The following is a 21,809-nucleotide window of genomic DNA, read 5'->3' as shown; positions in this document are numbered from 1 at the left end:
TTACTCGGTTGAGGGGGTTGATCCGAAGGGCGCCGAGGAAGCTGGGCGCGAATGCACTTATTCTCAGCGCGTAGTGCTGCTAGGTCAGATTCGTGCCTAGCACGGATGTTCTCTAGGTCGACAGCGTGTTGTTGTTGTATTTGTTCGACCTGCTCGATCAGTCTCCTCAATGTTGCTTCACCTTTCATTCTTGTTGCGCGATCTAGGTCGTCTGTTGCTCGTCTACTATGGCTTCAGGTGAAAACCATAAGCGTGGCTGATAAGAGATGTCTTGATCAACCCCACGGTGGGCGCCAAATGTTCTTACCGGAGATCGGTCGTAAGGATGATCTGCTGGGCAAGATTGGTGAGCCTCCTTCTGATGGCAAAAACTAGGAGAAGTGATAGGTGTTCTTCTCCTCGGATTCACCAAAGCTTGGACCTCTTCAATGGAGCTTGAAACCAAATGGATTGAACACTTTGAATGGAGGATTTCTTCGGATGAAATGGCCTAAGCCAAGGATAGAAGCATCCAAGCTTAAGCAATCAAGAGATTGCTCACTTCAAGAGGTAGGAACTAGGTAAGTTTCTAGGGTTTTGTAGGCACTCTCTCTCTCTCTCTCTTTCTCGGTGACTCTTGAGGGAAATTTGGCAAAGAAATGCTCTCAAATTTCTGAAGTTCAAAAGTGAGTACAAAGTGTGAAGGAGGGAAGCTTATATGCAATCCGGAATTAGGGACACTTGGCGCCAATGTGGAGGCTTCACATGTGGCGCCAAGTTTTGAATTCAAATTTTGAATTTGAATTCAAAACTTAACACACATGTACAAGTCCGGTTCACATTAGTGCTAGGTGTATTTAGGTTTGATTTAGTGTGCATTTAGGGTTGAATTTGAGTCACACATGTTTAGCCAAGGTGGCGCCAACCATGTGACTCAAAATGCAACTTAAATGCATCCTAAATTAAACCTACTTTTGCCTAATTCAATTAAACTAATAATCCTCCTTAATTCCTAATCTAATGACCTAAATACAATGGTAAAAGAAATACAATGAATAGGAAAAAATTATAAGAAAGAGAATGAGCCCAATATTGGGTATCAAAAGCCCAAAGCCCATGAAGACCAAATACAAGCCCAAGGTTCACAAACCCTAATCTATGGTCAAAATACAAGACCAAAAACAAAGTAACTTCCTATTCTATGAATGTACAATAAAACATGGTGTTTAATCAAGTAAAGCCCAAGTGAGAAGCACCCTAGGCCCACCAAGCCCATTGGGCCCACTAAGCTCTGAAGCAGACAAGTCTTCAAGTAATCTCCTGCCCATAGCTCTAGTGGTTGGACCCTTGGTCCATGCTCTTCCATCATTCCCTCCCTCTTGAAAAGGATTCGTCCTCGAATCTAAAGACTCCTCCTCATCATCACTAGCACCTACAAAAGGTTTTAAATCACTAACATTAAAAGTAGGGCTAACTCCATAATCAGAGGGTAAATCAAGCCTATAAGCGTTATTATTGATACGCTGTAAGACCTGAAAGAGACCATCTCCTCTAGAACTGAGTTTGGACTTCCTTTGTTTAGGAAAACATTCTTTTCTTAGATGAAGCCAAACCCAATCACCTTCCTCGAAGATCATAGTTCTTTTGCCTTTATTATTTTGTTGAGCATACTTCTCATTTTGGAGTTGAATATGAGTTTTAATCCTTTCATGTATTTTCTTAACAAATTCAGCTCTTGATGCTCCTTCCTTATGAATGAAATGCTCAACATTATGAAGGGGTATCAAATCCAAAGGAGTTAAAAGATTAAACCCATACACAACTTCAAAAGGAGAAATATTGGTAGTTTTGTGAACTACCCTATTGTAGGCAAATTCAATGTGTGGCAAATACTCATCCCAAGATTTGTGATTGCCCTTTAGGACTGCCCTAAGCATAGTAGATAGAGATCTATTAACTACCTCAGTTTGTCCATCTGTTTGAGGATGACAAGTAGTTGAAAAGAGGAGTTTAGTTCCTAGTCTTGACCATAAGACACGCCAAAAATGGCTTAGGAACTTGGTATCTCTATCTGAAACTATAGACTTAGGAAGTCCATGGAGTTTAACCACATCTCTAAAGAAGAGTTTTGCAATGTTGCTTGCATCATCTACTTTGTGGCATGGAATGAAATGAGCCATTTTACTGAAATGGTCCACAACCACAAAGATAGAATCCATTCTCCTTTGGGTTCTAGGTAAACCTAGCACAAAGTCCATGCTAATATCTACCCAAGGGGAAGAAGCAACTGGTAAAGGTGTGTATGTACCATGAGGCATCACTTTAGACTTGGCTTGTAAACAAGCCAAACATCTAAAGCAATGCTTTTGGACATCCTTTCACATATGGGGCCAATAAAACTTTTCTTTTAGCAAACTAAGGGTTTTATCAACCCTAAAGTGCCCCATAAGCCCACCTTCATGACTCTCTTTAATTAATAGTTTCCTAATGGATCCTTGGAGTATACATAACCTTCCTTCTTTTTACAAATACCCCTCAGCTATATAAAAACCATCAAAAGTTTTTTGTTGGCATTTTTCATAATTAACACCAAAGTCAAGATCTTTCTCATACAATTCCCTAATATTATCAAATCCAAGAATTTGAGTACCTAGAGACATAAGCAAAGTATGCCTTCTAGATAAAGCATCAGCTACAATATTTGTTTTTCCTTTCTTGAATTTAATAATATATGGAAATTGTTCAAGGAATTCTAGCCATTTGACATGCCTCTTATTTAACTTACCTTGACTTCTTAAATATTTGAGTGACTCATGGTCACTATGGATGACAAACTCTTTGGACACTAAATAGTGTTCCCAAGTTTGTAAAGCCCTAACCAATGCATACAACTCCTTGTCATAGGTAGGATAATTGAGGGAGGCACCTTTTAGTTTTTCATTAAAATATGCAATCGGGTGTCCTCCTTGCAATAACACAGCTCCTATGCCAACTCCAGATGCATCACATTCTAGCTCAAAAGTCTTTTCAAAATTTGGCAAAGCTAGTATGGGTGCATTTGTAAGTTGATCTTTAAGAAGTTTAAATGCATGATCATGCTTTGAAGTCCATTCAAAAGAAACATCTTTTTTGACAAGCTCATTCAAGGGTGACGCAATGCTAGAGAAGTTAGGAACAAATCTTCTATAAAAACTTGCAAGTCCATGAAAACTCCTAACTTCACTAACATTCTTTGGTTTGGGCCACTCTTGAATAGCTTTTATTTTCTCGGGGTCCACACGAACCCCTTCTTTACTCACAATGAACCCTAGGAAAACCACATGATCCACACAAAAAGTACATTTTTCAACATTTGCAAACAAGTGGTTTTGCCTAAGGATCATCAAAACTTCTCTACGATGTCCTATGTGATCATCTTGAGATCTACTATAGATTAGAATATCATCAAAATAAACAACAACAAATTTTCCTATACATTCTCTCAAGACATGATTCATAAGCCTCATGAATGTACTTGGTGCATTAGTTAAACCAAAAGGCATAACTAGCCACTCATACAATCCAAATTTGGTCTTAAAGGAAGTTTTCCACTCATCACCCTCTTTGATTCTTATTTGGTGATAACCACTTTTAAGATCAATTTCAGAAAAAATAGTAGCACCATGTAATTCATCAAGCATATCATCAAGTCTAGGGATTGGGTTCCTGTACTTGATTGTGATATTGTTAATGGCCCTACAATCACTACACATTCTCCATTTTCCATCTTTCTTGGGCACTAACAATACAGGCACAACACAGGGACTCAAACTGTTTTGCACCCACCCCTTGTCCAACAATTCTTGAACTTGGTTCTCTATCTCCTTGGTTTCTTGGGGATTTGTCCTATAGGCTGGTCTATTGGGTAGACTAGCCCCAGGCACAAAATCAATTTGATGTTCTATACCCCTAAAAGGTGGAAGGCCCTTTGGACCCTCACTAGGGAATACATCATCAAATTCTTTTAATAATTGAGTAACACCAAGGGATAAAGAACTAGGTTCAAGACTTAAATTATGACAACTAAGCATACCTCTACAAAGAAGAATGTAAGAAGGCTTTTCAACAAGTAAAGTTTGTTTTAAAGTTTCTTCTTGTTGAATTCCTTTTATTGGAAGAGGTTTCTCTCTCTTCTTCTTCTTTGAAGATTTATGCTTCTTTTCTTCTTTTTTTTTTATCAATTTTTTTTCTTCCTCTCTTTTTAGTTTCATTTGTACTTGATCCTCTATCACTTGTGAAAGAGACAAAGGATGAAGTACAAACTTTTTTTCTTTATGAGTGAAAGTAATTTCATTGGTAAGGCCATTATGCATGGTTTTCTTGTCAAATTTCCATGGCCTTCCCAACAAAATATGGCAAGCTTCCATGGGAACTATGTCACATACCACATGATCTTCATAGTTACCAATGGAAAACTTGACTTTCACTTGCTTGTCCACAATGATATCCCCATCTTCATTTAGCCAATGAAGTTGATATGGTTTTGGATGGGGAATTGGAGTAAGATCAAGCTTCTCCACCAACCTTGTGCTACAACAATTGCAACAAGACCCACTATCCACAATGAGAGAACAAGTTTTATCAGAAATTTTACACCTTGTGTGAAAAATATTCTCTCTTTGTGAAATGTGAGACTCATTAGGTTGGCTTCCTAGAAGCCTTCTAATCATCAAGTTGACCATCATAAGGATATGCTCTTTCAATTGGATGGTCTTCCTCACTAGTTTCACTATCACTTGAAGTGGTAGAACTGGATTCATCAACACTACTATAAATGTCTTGTCCTCTCAAAATCATGACCTTTTTAGTTGGACATTGAGAAGCTATATGGCCTCTCCCAAGACATTTAAAGCATTTGATGTCACTAGTTTTACTACTAGAAGTGACAACATTTTTATTTTTATCTTTTTCTTTTTCTTTTTGTATTTCTATACCCTTGCTAATTTTCTTAGAAGAATCATATTGACCCTCCCTCTTGTAGTCCTTCTTGATATAAGAGCTAGTTTGAGTTTTGCCTTTGAAAGAATTTTTCCTCAAATTTTGTTGTTCCACCCTTATACAAAGTTGGACAAATCATCAAGGTCCCTATAAGGGAGTAACTCAACCCTATCTCTTATATCAAAATTAAGACCACTTAGAAACCTAGCAATGGTCAATCTTTCTTCTTCCCTTATCCTAGCCCTCATGAGATACAACTCCATTTTTTGTCTATACTCCTCCACACTCATGTTCTTTTGTTGGAGTCTTTGGAGCTTATCCATAAGCTCCCTACTATAATAAGAAGGTATGTGCCTTCTTCTCATAGCACTCCTCAATTCATTCTAATACACAATAAGAGGATCATTATGAAGTCTTCTCCTCTCTTTCCAAGGATGTCCACCAATACTAGCTTGTCCTTGGAAAGCTAAGGTGGCTAAAGGAACTTTTCTTTCTTCACCTACTTGGTGACAAGTGAAGATTTGCTCCACTTTCATTTCCCAATCCAAGTAGGCATCAACATCCTCTTTTTCATGAAAGTAAGGGAGATCAACCTTTGATTCCCTCACTTTGGGTGGTTCCTTAATGACTCTTCTAGGCATGGAATGGTAATATTCATCAACATTCAAACTACCCACATCCTCTTGGCTTATAGAGACATTGGAACTTTTAGTGGAAATCTTTTGACTTTTTCTTTTTTTAAGTTGTTTTAAAAGTTTTTCTTCTTGTTGCTTAATTTTATTTATCTCTTCCTCAAAAGCAACAAGTTGTACTTCTCTTTCAATCTTTTCTCTTTCTTTTTAAAGTACCTCTTGTTGTCTCCATAGTTTTAGTGCTTCAACCTCCTTAACAATTTGATTAAAACTTTTAGGAGATTCAATGTCACTATCACTTTGATAAATATGACTCATGATTAAGCAATAAGAAGTTTAAATGCTATGCAAAAGAGATAAAATACTTTTGGTCTTTTCTAGGAACAAAAATAGCACTTGGAAGTCTAAGTGTACAAATTGCACTATCAAGGGAGGTGAGCTACTAAGAGCCACTTAATAACCAAGCCTTTTCAAGTGGAAATCACTAAACTCCTTTGTGGTATTTTCAATTCCACAAAAATTTTCACAAAATTTTTTATGTTGTATGCTTTTCACAATTTGTTTTTGAAGCTATCTAAACGTGAACAAGTAAATCTACACAAGTCTAGACGAAACAAGGCAGCAATGTAAACAAATTTAAGACCAAACAACTTAAAGGAAGCAAGGATAAGCAACTAGTCATTTTGCCCTAAGTGGAAGCTTGAAACATATGAAATTTCCAAGCCACTTCCACTAGTACTACACGTGAGTGAGCTACCAAGGGTTAGATATACCTGACCAGCTTCTTAATACTCCCTCCAAGCTTTACAAATTGATTTAAAATACAAGAGAATTTTCAAAAAATTAAACTACACTAGGAAACAATTTGTGGTGGCTTTAGTGACCAATTAGTGACGGATTTGCTGTCCAATTTTTCTAACACTTGTTTAAGTGTTTCAATCCGCCACTAATCTTTGTTTTTGCTTGCTCCTGGACCCTGCACAAATAACACAACAATGGGATTAATGTAGGCTGCTCACAAGGTTAAGGAAATGATCACTCTTGTGAAGGTAGTTTAGGAAAGTTTTGGTCACTAAATTAGGTCAAATTTGAAAGTCTTTTGTGTCCAAATCTTTCCTACTTCTTGTTGAGTCAATGTTTGATCCTTAAGCAAGGATTTGAGGCCACTTCCAGCACAGAATTTTTAAGCAAAGAAAACAAGACAAGCAACAAAAGCACAATTTATAAAGCTTATACCAAAAATTGAAGAGTAAGGTGTTTATGACAAGACTCAAAGATATCCAACAATGAAAGCTGAAAAATAAGACTCCAAAGAAAGCTAGCACTCAGTTAGGAAGGTTCCTAGATAGGCACTAGAGTATATTAACAAAACAATTTTTTTTGGAAGTAATTGAACAAGTATTGTGGAATCAAGTGTGTTTTCCTTAATTTGTTCTTCTCGGCTTTTGCTCTTTTAATTGCTTTATATATATATATATATATTTTATTCTTTTCTTTTTTCTGAATTCAATTGTATATTCCAGAGAAGACACTTGCCTTTTATTTTCAATTTTTTTTTTCACAATTCCAAAGTATGAAAACCGAGACTACTAGATTGACAAATTTCAAGTGAAAATGGATGAACTAGTGCACTAGTTTTTAGGTTTTTTTGATTGGATTCTTTGCTTTTTTTTTTATAACTATTTTGAAAGAGAATGCTCTGTATTTTCTCTGTTTTCCAGCCACTAAACTTTTTAAATTTGAATCCAAAATAAATAGTGCACTAGAAGTAGGTTGATTCACTTAAAATTTTCAAGGCACACAAAATTGTTTCAAGAATTTTTTTATGGAAAGTGATTTAAAAACTTAAGTACACAATGGAAACCTAACACTAAGAAATTTGCTAGAACTAATAGCAAGTTATGAACTCAAATAGGTAAAACAAAAACACATATAGGTAGGCACAAAGATTATAACAAACCAAGAACAAAAGTAGACAAACAACACAAAAGAAAAACTAGGTTAAACAAGCTATTCAAGGAATTTGCAACATATAAGAACTAAACACAACTTGCTAAGACAAAATAAGGATTCAAAAACAAAAATCTAATTCAATGGACGAAGTCCAATCACAGATACATACTAAGAAATGAGAGACTCAAACAAATACAAAAAGAAGCACAAGCAAATAGGTCCTAAACATATTGATTGTGGAAAGAAATTCAAAATACAATCAATCAATGAATCTATGGATATAATATTTTCAAAAACAAATAGATCCGAAAGAAACTCACAAAAGAGACAATCAAGAACACAAAGACACAAAATCAAACGGACCAAAAAATTAAGAACACTTATCTCCATGAAGAACCTTGCTCTTGATACCAAAATTGATGGCAAAAACTAGGAGAAGTGATAGGTGTTCTTCTCCTCGGATTCACCAAAGCTTGGACCTCTTCAATGGAGCTTGAAACCGAATGGATTGAACACTTTGAATGGAGAATTTCTTCGGATGAAATGGCCTAAGCCAAGGATAGAAGCATCCAAGCTTAAGCAATCAAGAGATTGCTCACTTCAAGAGGTAGGAACTAGGTAAGTTTCTAGGGTTTTGAAGGCACTCTCTCTCTCTTTCTCTTTCTCGGTGACTCTTGAGGGAAATTTGGCAAATAAATGCTCTCAAATTTCTGAAGTTCAAAAGTGAGTACAAAGTGTGAAGGAGGGAAGCTTATATGCAATCCGGAATTAGGGACACTTGGCGCCAATGTGGAGGCTTCACATGTGGCGCCAAGTTTTGAATTCAAATTTTGAATTTGAATTCAAAACTTAACACACATGTACAAGTCCGGTTCACATTAGTGCTAGGTGTATTTAGGTTTGATTTAGTGTGCATTTAGGGTTTAATTTGAGTCACACATGTTCAGCCAAGGTGGCACGAACCATGTGACTCAAAATGCAACTTAAATGCATCCTAAATTAAACCTAGTTTTGCCTAATTCAATTAAACTAATAATCCTCCTTAATTCTTAATCTAATGACCTAAATACAATGGTCAAAGAAATACAATGAATAGGAAAAAATTACAAGAAAGAGAATGAGCCCAATATTGGGTATCAAAAGCCCAAAGCCCATGAAGCCCAAATACAAGCCCAAGGTTCACAAACCCTAATCTATGGTCAAAATACAAGATCAAAAATAAAGTAACTTCCTATTCTATGAATGTACAATAAAACATGGTGTTTAATCAAGTAAAGCCCAAGTGAGAAGCACCCTAGGCCCACCAAGCCCATTGGACCCACTAAGCTCTAAAGCAGACAAGTCTTCAAGTAATCTCCTGGCCATAGCTCTAGTAGTTGGACCCTTGGTCCATGCTCTTCCATCACCTTTGCTGGGTATGTTGCTGTTCCAAGGTGGGGGTGGTACCTGCAAAAGAGACTCCGATGCTAAAGTTAGTGTTTGTGGATGTATGGGTCTCGTATAAGTAATGCACGTACCTTTGTGTGAATTAGGGTTTCATTGGGCCTTAGGCCTGAGATCAGTTATGACCTATTTAGATAGCGGGCCTTGTCTTGGCCAATGTCGCCTAACATGTGTCCGAGGTCGTTTTGCGCTGTGATGCCGAGCTAGAGCTCGGCTTCACGGTACGGATAGTACAGTATCTAATTGCTTATTTTAAGCCTTCACCTTGAATTGTCAATTTGTTGTAATAGAAAAAGAAATAAACAATAGTTGCACTCACACATCACAAACAACTCTACCGTAGCTAACATATAGAAGTTTGCAATTTAATTTTGAGATTCTAAAAGAGCATAAAAACGTCATGATTAAGAAAATAAAGAAAGAATAAAAGAGAATAGATATAAAGGGAGAGAAAGAATATTCACAACAACTCTTATTTATTAACAATGAGAGATGTTATGAATAAGAGAAATAAAAATAAAATAATTTAATAATATATTATATATCACAAATTTCTCTCTATATTTAACATTATTGATTTATTTTCCTAAAATTATGAATAAAGTTTTGTTAAGAGATAGAAACAAACATCTTTCAATTAATTAATCCTTGTTGATTACTTTATCTTTTATAATATTTTTTTAATATAAATTTTATATTTATACTTATATAGACTAAAAATAAGTTTGATGTCCCTTTGAAAATGAGGCCCTAGGTGGTCGTCCACCCTAACTGCACTTAAGGTTGTCACTGGTTTTAATTTGAAACTTGAAGATGTATTGTTTAAAAGAACATTTAGGTTCTTAAAATCTAGAAAATCTTTGTGTTAAACAATACTTGAATATTTTGCTTGAAGAAGCAAGTGAAAGACAACTTAGGTGTAAGATGTAATATCTTAAGTTTTCTAAAACATATTAATTAATTAATTAATTAATATATTATTTTAATATTTTAAATTAATCATGATGTATTTGGAGTTAATGAGTTGAAAAAAGGAGTATTAGTATTTGACTTATTCCTAATTATTTGTTGTGGTTTTGCCTCTTAGAACTTCAACGCGTAGAACTGCTATTGCAACCAAGGTTGCGCTGAGATGGTAAAATAAGTTGAAAACAAGGAATTGCTACCAAGGTTTATTTTCAGAAAAACATTGAAAAAATCTTAAAAGGAAAATGGTTCTCAAAATTAACTTTGAGTTCGAAAGCAAATTACATGTAATTAAGACATTAACCACCCACAATATTTTGTCGAAATAAAAAAAAAATACTCTATAACATCTGTCGTAAGATGATTTCCTTTTAGTTAATTAAACAAATTACTAATAAGTTCTAAAATATTTATCTCACCATAAAATATAATTGAAAATTAATTAAAAAATAAAATTTTGTTTATTCAACTTTTACATTTGTTTTATTTTGACAAAGAGTAAAATTTTATTTTATTTTTCTTATTATAAGCTCAACATGAGTCTCAAACTTCAAACATTAAGATGCTATATCTAAATAATCATTTATCTAATAAAATTATTGTCATGATAAATTTAAATATTTATTTAATATTGTATTATTATTCATATTATCTACATTATAAATTTGGTGCTTTTAATTTATGAAAGAATTGAGACAAGTTGTTACAACTAACGTCTTCAAACTCTAGTAGTACGGTGAATGCCATATTCATTTAATTTTTTTTTCTCTAAAAAGACTTTTAATATAATTATTAAAAAATTGTGGAGTTTAATTTTAATTGACATTATAAAATATTTTAGAATGAATTTTTGGATTCCAAATTGACATATAAAATGAATGTTGTTGTTGTTTGTAGTGAAGTATATATATATATATATATATATATATATATATATATATATATATATATATATATATATATATATATATATATATATATATATATATATATATATAATAAAAGGAGGGAAAGATTTACTTACTCTAAGTATTAAAATTTTTTAAATAATAAAATGAAAAATCAAATAATTTTTAAATTTTAAAACTTTATAAACTTTATTTACACATTAAAAACTTGATTAAAAAATGAATTATAAAATAAGTCTAAGTAAACTAACTTTATATATAAAACAAACGAAAAATTGTTTTGTCAAGCAATTTGACCCTTGTATTTCTTAACTAAAGACTGAGCTTTAATCTTTGTATTGAATATGAAGTTGCAATTGGTGCCGGTGGTACTATATTCTTATAGATAGGAATGAAGGTAAAACTAGATTACAAGAGCGGCTGAATAAAAAATAATATCCATATAATAATTATATAAGCAATAAAATTTATATACAATATTTATGATTATATTTTTTTTAAAAACATAATAAAAAATATATTTATGTAAATAATTAATGCAATATTTTTTTAAAATATTCAACTAAGATTATAAATGTCGATAAAAAATTTCACATGTGATCATAACCTTCATAAAATTATAATAAAAAATTGGTATGTCTAAATTTTTACTATGACGTAAACAACAAAGACAGTAAAGAAAAAATAAAGACAATATATGAAGAATAGTAATAAAATTAAGGTGATAATATTTTTTCAGGTGTTTCAAAGTTTAAGTTGTTTTGCTTATATAATATTTGTAAGTTTATTACATTCACGTATAGATTAATAATAATTTTTTTCATTCTTAAATCAATATATCATAATAATTATAACTGCTAGTATTTAAATAGAATACTAGTAAAGTCAGTTGCATGTAAAACCTTTCAAATTAAAATAATGAATTATAAAAATTAAAATTAAAAGAATTCGGGGGCAAAGGCCCCAACGGATCAAATAGATCCATCTCTACTTATAAAAACTAACCAGGTGAGAAGAAGGGATACCAACTTATCATATCGAAATATGAAACAATTTTAACTTGATGGTTTAGAATTGTGATAAAATATAATTGAAAATAACTAATTTCTAGACAACAAAAAAGCCAAAACTAATTGCCACATAGTCCACGAGCAACCCAAAGAAAAGAAAATGGATCAGCCCATATAAAAGGATATGAAGTTCTTAGAGTTAAGATGAAAATTCATTACTGTTTAGTTTAAGGTGGCTACAGTATGAGATCGGGGATTTTCTTCCAATTCTCTCAAGTTCTTCAATGCATCGAAGGATTTCAAGTCTTTGAACTTGGATATATAGAAAGTAGAAACACTTCTTATTTAATTGAGAGGAATTGCTCAACTCAATAGCACATTTTTCAATTTTAACTTATATAATTATCTTAGAAACTTCTCTTTTCACTTCAGAAAGAAACTTCATGAACTTGCTGTAATAGTTACATGACGAATGAAATAGAAAAAATATAGTAAGTTAATAGATAGTTCAAGGCATTACACTGCAAGTTACATGCTAGTTCTTCCAAGTAATGTGACTACATTTAGTAACTAGCAAACCGTTGAGATTTTTATATCAACTAGTGGTTCTTACTTCTTTTTGCTTCCTTCTCCATTCTACATTAAAAGTAATATTTGATTTTCCTTAGTTTTTTTAAGCTAGGAACTCTCTTTGATCACTACCATATCAAGATTACGAAGATAAGTTTAAGATTCAAGTCATCGCAACATAAAAAAGTTGATACATATAATTTAAATAGGGATACAAATACACACTCAAGAATATGCTTGCAAAGGGTTCTAGTGTGTAATTGCATACTTCAGAAGACTTAGGATACAAATACACACCCACGAATTTTATTTTATTTTCCTACTAGACTTCAACCTTAAACATATTATCAAAACTAGTTGTTTGTAGTGACAAGTTGCAACAACTTTTAGTTTAGCCCTTTTGTTTCTTCTAAGTTCGAATTGTAACGTCTCAAGAATTTTATTTTATTTTTCCTTCTAGCCTTCAACCTTAAACATATTGTCAAAACTAGTTGTTTGTGTTTGTAGAAAACATCTCCTGATAAACTGCAATTCACTATTTTCATGTCTTGTAGGGACAAGTTGCAACAGCTTTTAGTTTAGTCCTTTTGTTTCTTCAAAGTTTCAATTGAAATACATCAAAATTTCTAAAATTATTAAAAGGATATTTTAATTAAATAAATATGTTTTATATTTATATTAAATATTTTTTTAAAGGACTATGATTATTTTTGTTAATTAAAGAAAGATTTGTAAAATTATTTTTTATTATTAAAAATATAAATATATTTTATTTAATATATTTTAATTAGATATTATGACTTTAACTATTTTAGAGATTTTATAGATAAGAATGTTTCAAGATAAAAACAATAAAGATTTCAAAATTATATTATTCAAAGAGATATTATTTTATGTATTTAAAAGAACATAAAGATTTTAAAATTATTTATTTGAAGATATATTATCTTATATATTTATATATCAGATTTTGAATTGATTAATTGGGTTAGTATTATATTTTGAGTGATATTTCGAAATAATAATAGTTATTATTTACTTATTTTTAAAATAGTGAGAAATAATTAATTATATTTTGAAAAATATTTTAAGATAATAGTTTATTTATCTATTATCTCAAAAGATATATTCTTGATTTAATTGTTTTTGATAATTGTGAGATATAATTAATTAGACTTTTATCGATGGGTCATGTGTGTTAGGGTTAGCGTCTCTATAAATGCGATAATAGAGTTAGGGTTGTCTCACTTCACGTTACCATTATAACACATGCTCTACAGAAGAGGAGGGGAGAACCAAAGGTAGTAAGAGGAAACCTTGAAGATTTGCATATGGAGTTTGGAAATCATGGAGAGTTTGGTGATCATTGAGAGGTAAGGGCAGAGTGAGTAGTCTCGCTCTGGGCATGGGATGTATGTTAGGTATAGGGATGGAAAAAATACTCGTACCCGCGGGTATCTGTGGGTAAAATCCGCTATGGATAATAAATGGATAGGCTAATTGGGTACCCGCGGATAATGGAGACGAATAATTTTTTACCCGTTTATAAACGGGGCGGGGGCGGGTATGATGATATCCATACCCGCGGGTACCCGTTTAATAATATTTCTGAAATATCATAGTTATCCTTGTACCACATAACCCTAAAACTACACTCTCTTATCTTATTTTCTTTCCATAGCCGCACAACCCACACATTAGTCATCACAATAAGATTTATGTATTTTAAGTTGTTTACTTTCATTTAGAATTATGAGATTGAATTATTGTAGCTTTCTGATATGAGACTTTCACTTGTGAGATTGATGTATTTTAAGTTATTGATTATCTTGCATTTTTATTATTATTTTAACAAAATTAACATTAATTAAATACAAGTGCAAAATTAACATTGAATTTTTATTTTTAATATTTCAATGACATTAAATATAAACAAAATTATTTCTAATATAATTTTTTTAGTTTCTTAAAAAAATTATAAATATCCATGGATATCCGTGGGTATTCAAGAAATTCATGGATACCTGCACAAATATGGGGTGAGTATAAGGCCAATTTTCATCCTACGGGACGGGGACGGGTTTACTATTACCCGCCCTCATAGAGCCCCATTGCCATCCCTAGTTGGGTAGTGATATTAATCCCTAATCTCTTCTTTGTTTCTTGTATTGTATGAAGGAGATTTTTCCAATTGATTGCATTATGTATTTTTTTTTGTCTTCTATATGATTCTTTGTTGTTTTATTTGTTTTTGTGTAGTTTTATATATCTCTAATTTTGTGATTAGACTTATAATTATGAAGTTTGGATTGCCTATAGGTTTCTGTAGAAATCCTAAATGGTTATTATGTGGTAGTTAATAGGAGCATGTAATTAGAATGTGAAATTGATATTGTATTTCAGTAACTGATGATATAATAGGGTAGTATTAAGCTTTAATCATGATTTTTACTAATTGGATTGGAAGAAGAGAGTTTGGATATGAGTTGTGTTAAAATTTGAAATTTATAGTATGAATATATCTTGGTATGTACCTGATTTCTTTGTGTGTGATTAATGAAATTGAGTTCCAATTATTGGGTTAGAAGGTATACATTTAGATCCACAGTTTAGACTCAAGAATCACATAAAAATGTTAAGGAATGATTGAGTTATGTGAATTAAAAGATGAACCTCATATATTTTGTGTACGAAATGTAATATGCACACGTTTTAAGCCTTTCTAGTAGACTTAAATGAAAAAATTATGTTTTGTAATCTTCATGAAAGTTATAGCTCTGGATGTTAGCTTCCAAATTCCATTGGAATAACTTAAAAATGAGGTCTAAAACTCAAGTTATCATTAAATTAGTGAGCAAAGGTCAAACTGTCAGATTTAGGTAAAACATTGCAATTTTGTATTTTTTAAAAATGGTAGGTGACATAATTAAATCTTGAGGCTAACATAGAACTTAGAGATAATTGTCTTAGATTTATAATAAAATTAATATCAAGTTGATATCATATATATATATATATATCTAAATAGGGTGTTTGGATCACATGCACAATGTCTTAGAAGATTAAGTTGTGGAAATATAGTTTATAAATGAGGACGATGAATAATTTTACATTTTAAGTGTTTGATTTAATGAGTAGTTTGAGGTACTTATATCAATGTTTAAGAATGATGAATTATGATAGAAAAGAATTGCTAATAAGTTATGATGTAATTTGATGGTTAATAATTTGAGGTGTTTTGATAATAATAATGTTTAAGGACTTAATGTGTGATATTCATAGGGTTGTTAGACTAGTTAAGCTATTGATATGAATACTTAGTGACTATGGTCAAGGTGTTAAGATATAATTAGACAACCTCATTATGATTTTGTTTTGATGTGTATTAGAGGATATTATGTAGTTGTTATGTTTAAATTGAAACATGTGTAATCATTGTACTAATTAATATTGATAACTAGTTATAATATGTGAGTATACTAATGCTATGATTGAGAGCTATGTATGAGTTGCAATGACATGATTCCTTATGCCATTGATTGCTAATATTTTAATTAATATAGTTAAATTGTTAATTGTTATATTGAGATTAGTTGATAGTGAAATGACGTGATAATATGATATGGTAAGACATGTGATATGTGAATTAGTGAAATGATGAGTTGCTATGTGTAGAGTCTATTTGATATGTATCATATACATAAAAAAATGTTTTTAAGGGTACGATATGAAATACATTACCAGGAAAGGTCCCTTGTATAAAAACTTGGGAACCAACCTTGGGGACAATGTGGTTTGGAAGTCTTAGTCTTGTCCTCATGAGCATGAGATGTATCTTGCATGACTTACCTATCTCGACCAGGCCTTAAGTATATCTTCCTAATGAATGTGCGTTGAGGGTGTGACCTGACATGTACTCCTAGACTACTCTACGTATATTACTAGCAGCAATACAGAAGTGTGATATGTGATGTTTTTATTGACATCACATGCATGTTAACATGTAGTCCGTATACATTGCACAATGCATCTTAATGCTATGTGATATTTACTTGTTTCAATTGTGAACGAATAGAATATGTTATATGATTAATATGCTTATGTTATGTTGATATATGTCTTGTTTATGTTTGATTGCCTGGTTACATTCTATGTTGTGAGCCAGAATGAAATATTTCTCACTCTCTTTATTTTATGTTACTATTCTTATATGTTGTTGCAGGTGATCTTCATCATGATGTTGAGGATATTGGTGACGGGGCTTAGTCCTTATATAAGAGTTAGGCTATGATAGAATGTGACATCGAGACTTAGTTAGATGATCATCTTCTTTTGTCGTGTTTTGAGATAATTGTTAGTTTTCATGTAATAGATTTCATTTGGATTTCAATTTCCTTTTGTTTAATATAAAATGTGATACATTCTATGTTGAACATTGGAAATTTATTTATGATAAAGTTTTCTAATTAATTTTATTTATTCGTGTATTATAGTATGTGGGGTAGAGGGTGTCATACCAACAATCATGAAAATGTTTTAAGCACAAATCTTTTGATCTTAACTCTTCTAATCTTATTTTTTTATATACGGATTTATTATTTGTGTAACACCCCAATTTTTATAAAATTATATTAATAATACGTAGTATTTATTTTAATCTTTTAATTAGAAGGATTTTTAATATTATTTAGTTATTTGATATGAACTTTATATTTATATAAAACATATGCTATTTTTACTAAAAGGGAGAAGTATATTTTATATTATTTATCTATTTTATGTGAGCTCTATTTTAATATAAAAATGATTTTTAATTAATATTTGGATTATTTGATATAAGATTATTTTTATGAAAATATGTTTTTATCAAGAATTATGTTTATGTTATTTATTAAAAGGAGGAAATATGTTTAATTATTTTATAAGAAGGAAATGAGGGACGTAGTGGTCTTTTGCTAAATATTATTATTATTATTATTATTATTATTATTATTATTTATTTTTATTATTTTAAAAAAAGGTTGTCAGGAGTTATTTTCATGCTTCTCACTTTCTCTTTCTTTTCTAAGCGTTGAAGACTCAAAGAACCATGAGGAGGAGGTCACCAAGGAACCGTACGTGTTTCGTCTTCTACTCATGAAGGTAAGGGGGGAGTGAGAAACCTCACTGGGGGAGAGTGAGAAACCTCACTTTGGGGTGTGAGAATAACTATTGGGTAGTAGGATTTGCCCCTAATCCCTTGATTGATGTATGCCTATAGGAACAAACACTTCATGAAAGTTTTTTATTTTGCTTTCTGATTATTCTGTTGTGTTCTTTGTTTGATTCTGAGTGTGAATATGCGTTCAACTTCAAGAATAGATAAGTTTTGATATGAATTAAAGTGCTCTATGGATTCCTACAGGAAATCCTGTGAGAAATAGACAAATTTTGAATGTTTTCTATTTTGGCTTTTGAGTTTTCTGTTGTATTCCTTGATAATTACTAAGCATGAATGTATGTTTAATTCTAAGTTTGAATATGTTTTGATATGAATTAGAGTGCTCTATGAGTTCCTATAGGAAAGCCTATGAGAAATAGGCAAATTTTGAATGTTTTCTGTTTTAGCTTCTGAGTTTTCTGTTGTATTCCTTGATGATTACTGAGTATGAATGTATATTTAATTTTGAGTTTGAATATGTTTTGATAGAGATTAGATTGCTCTATGGGTTCCTATGGAAAATCCTACGAGAAATAGACAAAATATGAATGTTTTCTGTTTTGATATTTGAGTTTTTTGTTTTGATGTTTGAGTTTTTTGTTATATTCATTGATGTTTGTTGAGTGTAAATATGAGTTTTTGTTATAAACATAAAAGACCATTTATAGGTACTTTTGTGCTTACATGTTAGAGGCCACAATTTATGTTATTTTGGCACTATGATATGATGATTTCTTGTAATTAAGAAACTAGTTCAATAACTCAATGATTTTAAACCTAAAGGTAGCAATTGCTACACGGTTGATTTGTCCTTTAACTTTCTGAATATTTTAAATAATCTTTCCAGAGTATGTTCACTTGCATGTATATGAGATGTTAGATCAAAGATACATATAAATAAGAAACATAGGTTCTAAAGATAATGTGGAGTTCAAGAAAGCTTTTTAAATAACTTGAAAATCAGGTAAAATCACTAGTGAATTTTTTTTTAAAATCGATTATTTTTTACTTTTAAAATTAATTCTTCAGCTCATTTTATAAGAGCCAAATTTAAAATCTAGACTTTTAAAATTAATTATTAACCAATTTTAAAGGTGTATTTTTAAGACTGATTTTGAAATAATTTATCTTAAAAGTCATATTTTTAAAATTGATTTAAGATTTAGGATTTTTAATTTAGAATGAAAGTGTGATGGAAGGAAACTACGATGAACAGAAGTGCAACAAAGGGCGATAATGTTGAATGAGAGTACGACAATGATGAACAAAGGTGAATGATAAGGAAGTGGTGATGAATGACATAGTGGTGAGCTTCTTGGCAGCTTCTATTATAGCAATATATTCTGCCTTTGTAGAAGATAGAGCAACACATTTCTGCAATCTAGATTGCCATGAAACTACTCCCCTTGCAAAAGTCATTACATAACATGTGGAAGAAAATATGCACAAAGTTTTGATGATGCCAAAGCATCGAAGAAAATAAAGGTCAAGTTAAAGCAAGTTGATCAAGAAGCAAGATCTCAAGTAATAACTAGATAAGTCTTGACTGCTTAGCTTAGTATGTAAAATGAACTTTTAGAATTTGCAAATTTCACTTGGCCATTAAAATAAGGATTTCAAGAAAACATAAACTTAATCTTTTTGAATATAAGAATAAGTTGTTTGAAAAGAAAGCAAAAAGAGTATTCAAAAGATTAAACAAAAATATTTTTAACTGGAAAATAAAAGCTTTCTATATCTTAAGTTTTCATAAGCTAAATCAGGTGATATGTGTCTGGTAATCGATGACCACTTGATGTAATCGATTACCAGAGAAAGAAAACTTCTTTGTGCAAGGTTCAAATGTTAAAATGCTCTCTGGTAATCAATTACCAGTCATTGTAATCGATTACCAGAAGATAAAATTTCAAAATTTGAATTTAAATTATAAAACAATTCAAACATTTTGAACTTAAACCGTTGTAATCGATTACCAAGTCTTTTAATCGATTACCAGAGCTTATTTTCTGAAAAATTATAGAAAGTTACAAGTCTTCATGAAAAGACATAACCTAAGAAACAATTGTCTATAAATACCTATAATTTTTCAGAGAAAAGAGACGAACTCTATTGTGAAAATCATTTACAAAAACTACTTGTCCAGAGTCATTTGCAAAATCTCTAAAGAGTTCTTTAAGATCATAAAAGTGTAATATCCACTCTTCAAAGAGAGTCATTTTGTAAAACTCAGTTGATCATTAGATTTGTAAAGGAGAAAGGGTTTTTCTCCTTGTTGGTTTTTGAATCTCAACACAAGGAAAGGGAGTTCTGAGGTGTTGGAGGATTCAAGTCTTGTAAGGTTTACAAGAGTAGTGGAAATCTCAAGTGGGAGACTTGAGGACTGGATGTAGGCAGGATTGGCCGAACCAGTATAAAATCAAGTTTGCAATTCTTCTTTTCCTACACTTTTAATTTCTTGTTATTAATTGTAATTGTGTAGTTTGCATCATCATTCATTCTTTACATATAAATTTATCTAAGGAATTAAATTTGATAAGAAAGTAATTGGAAAAGTTTTTATAAGAGGAAATTTAGAAAACTTAATTCACCCCCCTCTTAAGTTAATTGAGACTAAGTGACTAACATAACCAAAAGTAGACTTTTTGGAATCTACATCACCAGCCATGTCTACATCTGTGTAACCATTCAACATAGACTCACAACTTCCAAAACACAAACAGACTCTAGAAGTACCTCCGAGATACCTAAGTATCCACTTCATAGCTTGCCAATTCTCTTTACCTGGATTAGAGAGAAAATGACTAACTACGCCAATAGCATGAGCAATATCTGGTCATCAAGCTCCCAACTGTAGATGCATATGGAATCTTCTGCATTTCTTCTTTATCTTTCTCACTTGTAGGACATGCTTAGAGCTTAATTTTAAATGACCTACAAGTGGTGTACTAACAGACTTGAAATTGTCCATACTAAATCTCTCTAATACCTTTTCAATGTACTTTTGTTATGATAACCATAATTTTCTATTCTTCCTGTCACGGTAATCTTCATGCCAAGAATTTGCCTTGTAGGACCCAAATCCTTCAATGCAAAGGACTTGTTCAACTCTGTTTTGAGATTTTAATTTTCTCTCATGTCATGACCAACAATGATCAGAAAAGGTTTTGTCATACCCATGATTCATCATGAAGGAATCAAATTTCTTATAGCATTGCCTTGGAGCTTGTTTGAGCTTATACAAGCTCTTCTTCAATTTGCAGACAAGCTTCTCTTTTCCTTTAACAACAAAACCTTCATGTTTCTCCATATAAATTTCTTCCTCCAAGTCACCATGGAGGAAAGCAGCCTTCACATCAAGTTGTTCAACCTCCAAGTTTAAATTAGCTGCTTGGCCAAGCACAACTCTAATTGAAGACATCTTGACCACAGGTGAAAATATTTCTTCAAAATCAACTCCTTTCTTCTAATTGAAACCTTTGACAACCAACATTGCCTTGTACCTTGGTTGTGAGCAATTATCCTCTGATTTCAACTTAAGCACCAACTTATTTTTGAGTGCGCTCTTGCCTTGGGCCAACTTGACCAACTCAAATGTGTGATTCCATGTAAGGATTTCATCTCCTCTTGCATGGCTATATACCATTTATCCTTCTTTTCATGTGACATAGCTTCTTCATAGCTCTCTGGCTCTCCACCATCATTCAACAACACATACTCATGAGGGGAATATTTTTCTAAAGGATGAGACTCTCTTGTATATCTTCTCAATTGTGGCATTGTTAGAGATGGTTAAGATGATGAAGATCATTGAGATGACAAGAAGACCCCTCAAGAAGTTTTAGTTTTGATGATATTGTATAAATGATGTTTGAGCCTATGCAAAAGGATATTGTATTGATTGAAATAGATATAGGCTTGTGTGTGTGTTTGTTTATGTTTGATGATGTATGCTTAATTCAAGAATTTTTCAAGCTTTTAAAATCCAAGAATTTGTTTTTTTTTTAAAGTATTTCTATGAGTAAGCATGAAGTAATAAATTATCTTGAAAAGGGTAATTTACTACCAAGTGTTTAAACATCAAAATAGAACTTGATTCAAACAAGAGCTTTCAAGGTAACTTTGTTAATCAAATTACCATTTAAGGTAATAGATTACCAAACCTGTTACTGGA

At 31.7% G+C, this 21,809-nt stretch overlaps 1 pseudogene; it reads right to left on the bottom strand.

Moving 5' to 3' along the window:
- Nucleotides 1–728: 728 nt before the first annotated feature.
- On the bottom strand, nt 729–21,056 carry LOC145952059 (uncharacterized; annotated as a pseudogene).
- Between the last annotated feature and the right edge of the window lie 753 nt (nt 21,057–21,809).

This window comes from Cajanus cajan, chromosome 9 (genome assembly GCF_000230855.2).
Source record: "Cajanus cajan strain Asha chromosome 9, NIPB_CcT2T_4, whole genome shotgun sequence".
Lineage (NCBI taxonomy): Eukaryota > Viridiplantae > Streptophyta > Magnoliopsida > Fabales > Fabaceae > Cajanus > Cajanus cajan.
This window is presented reverse-complemented; position numbering and strand designations above follow the sequence as displayed.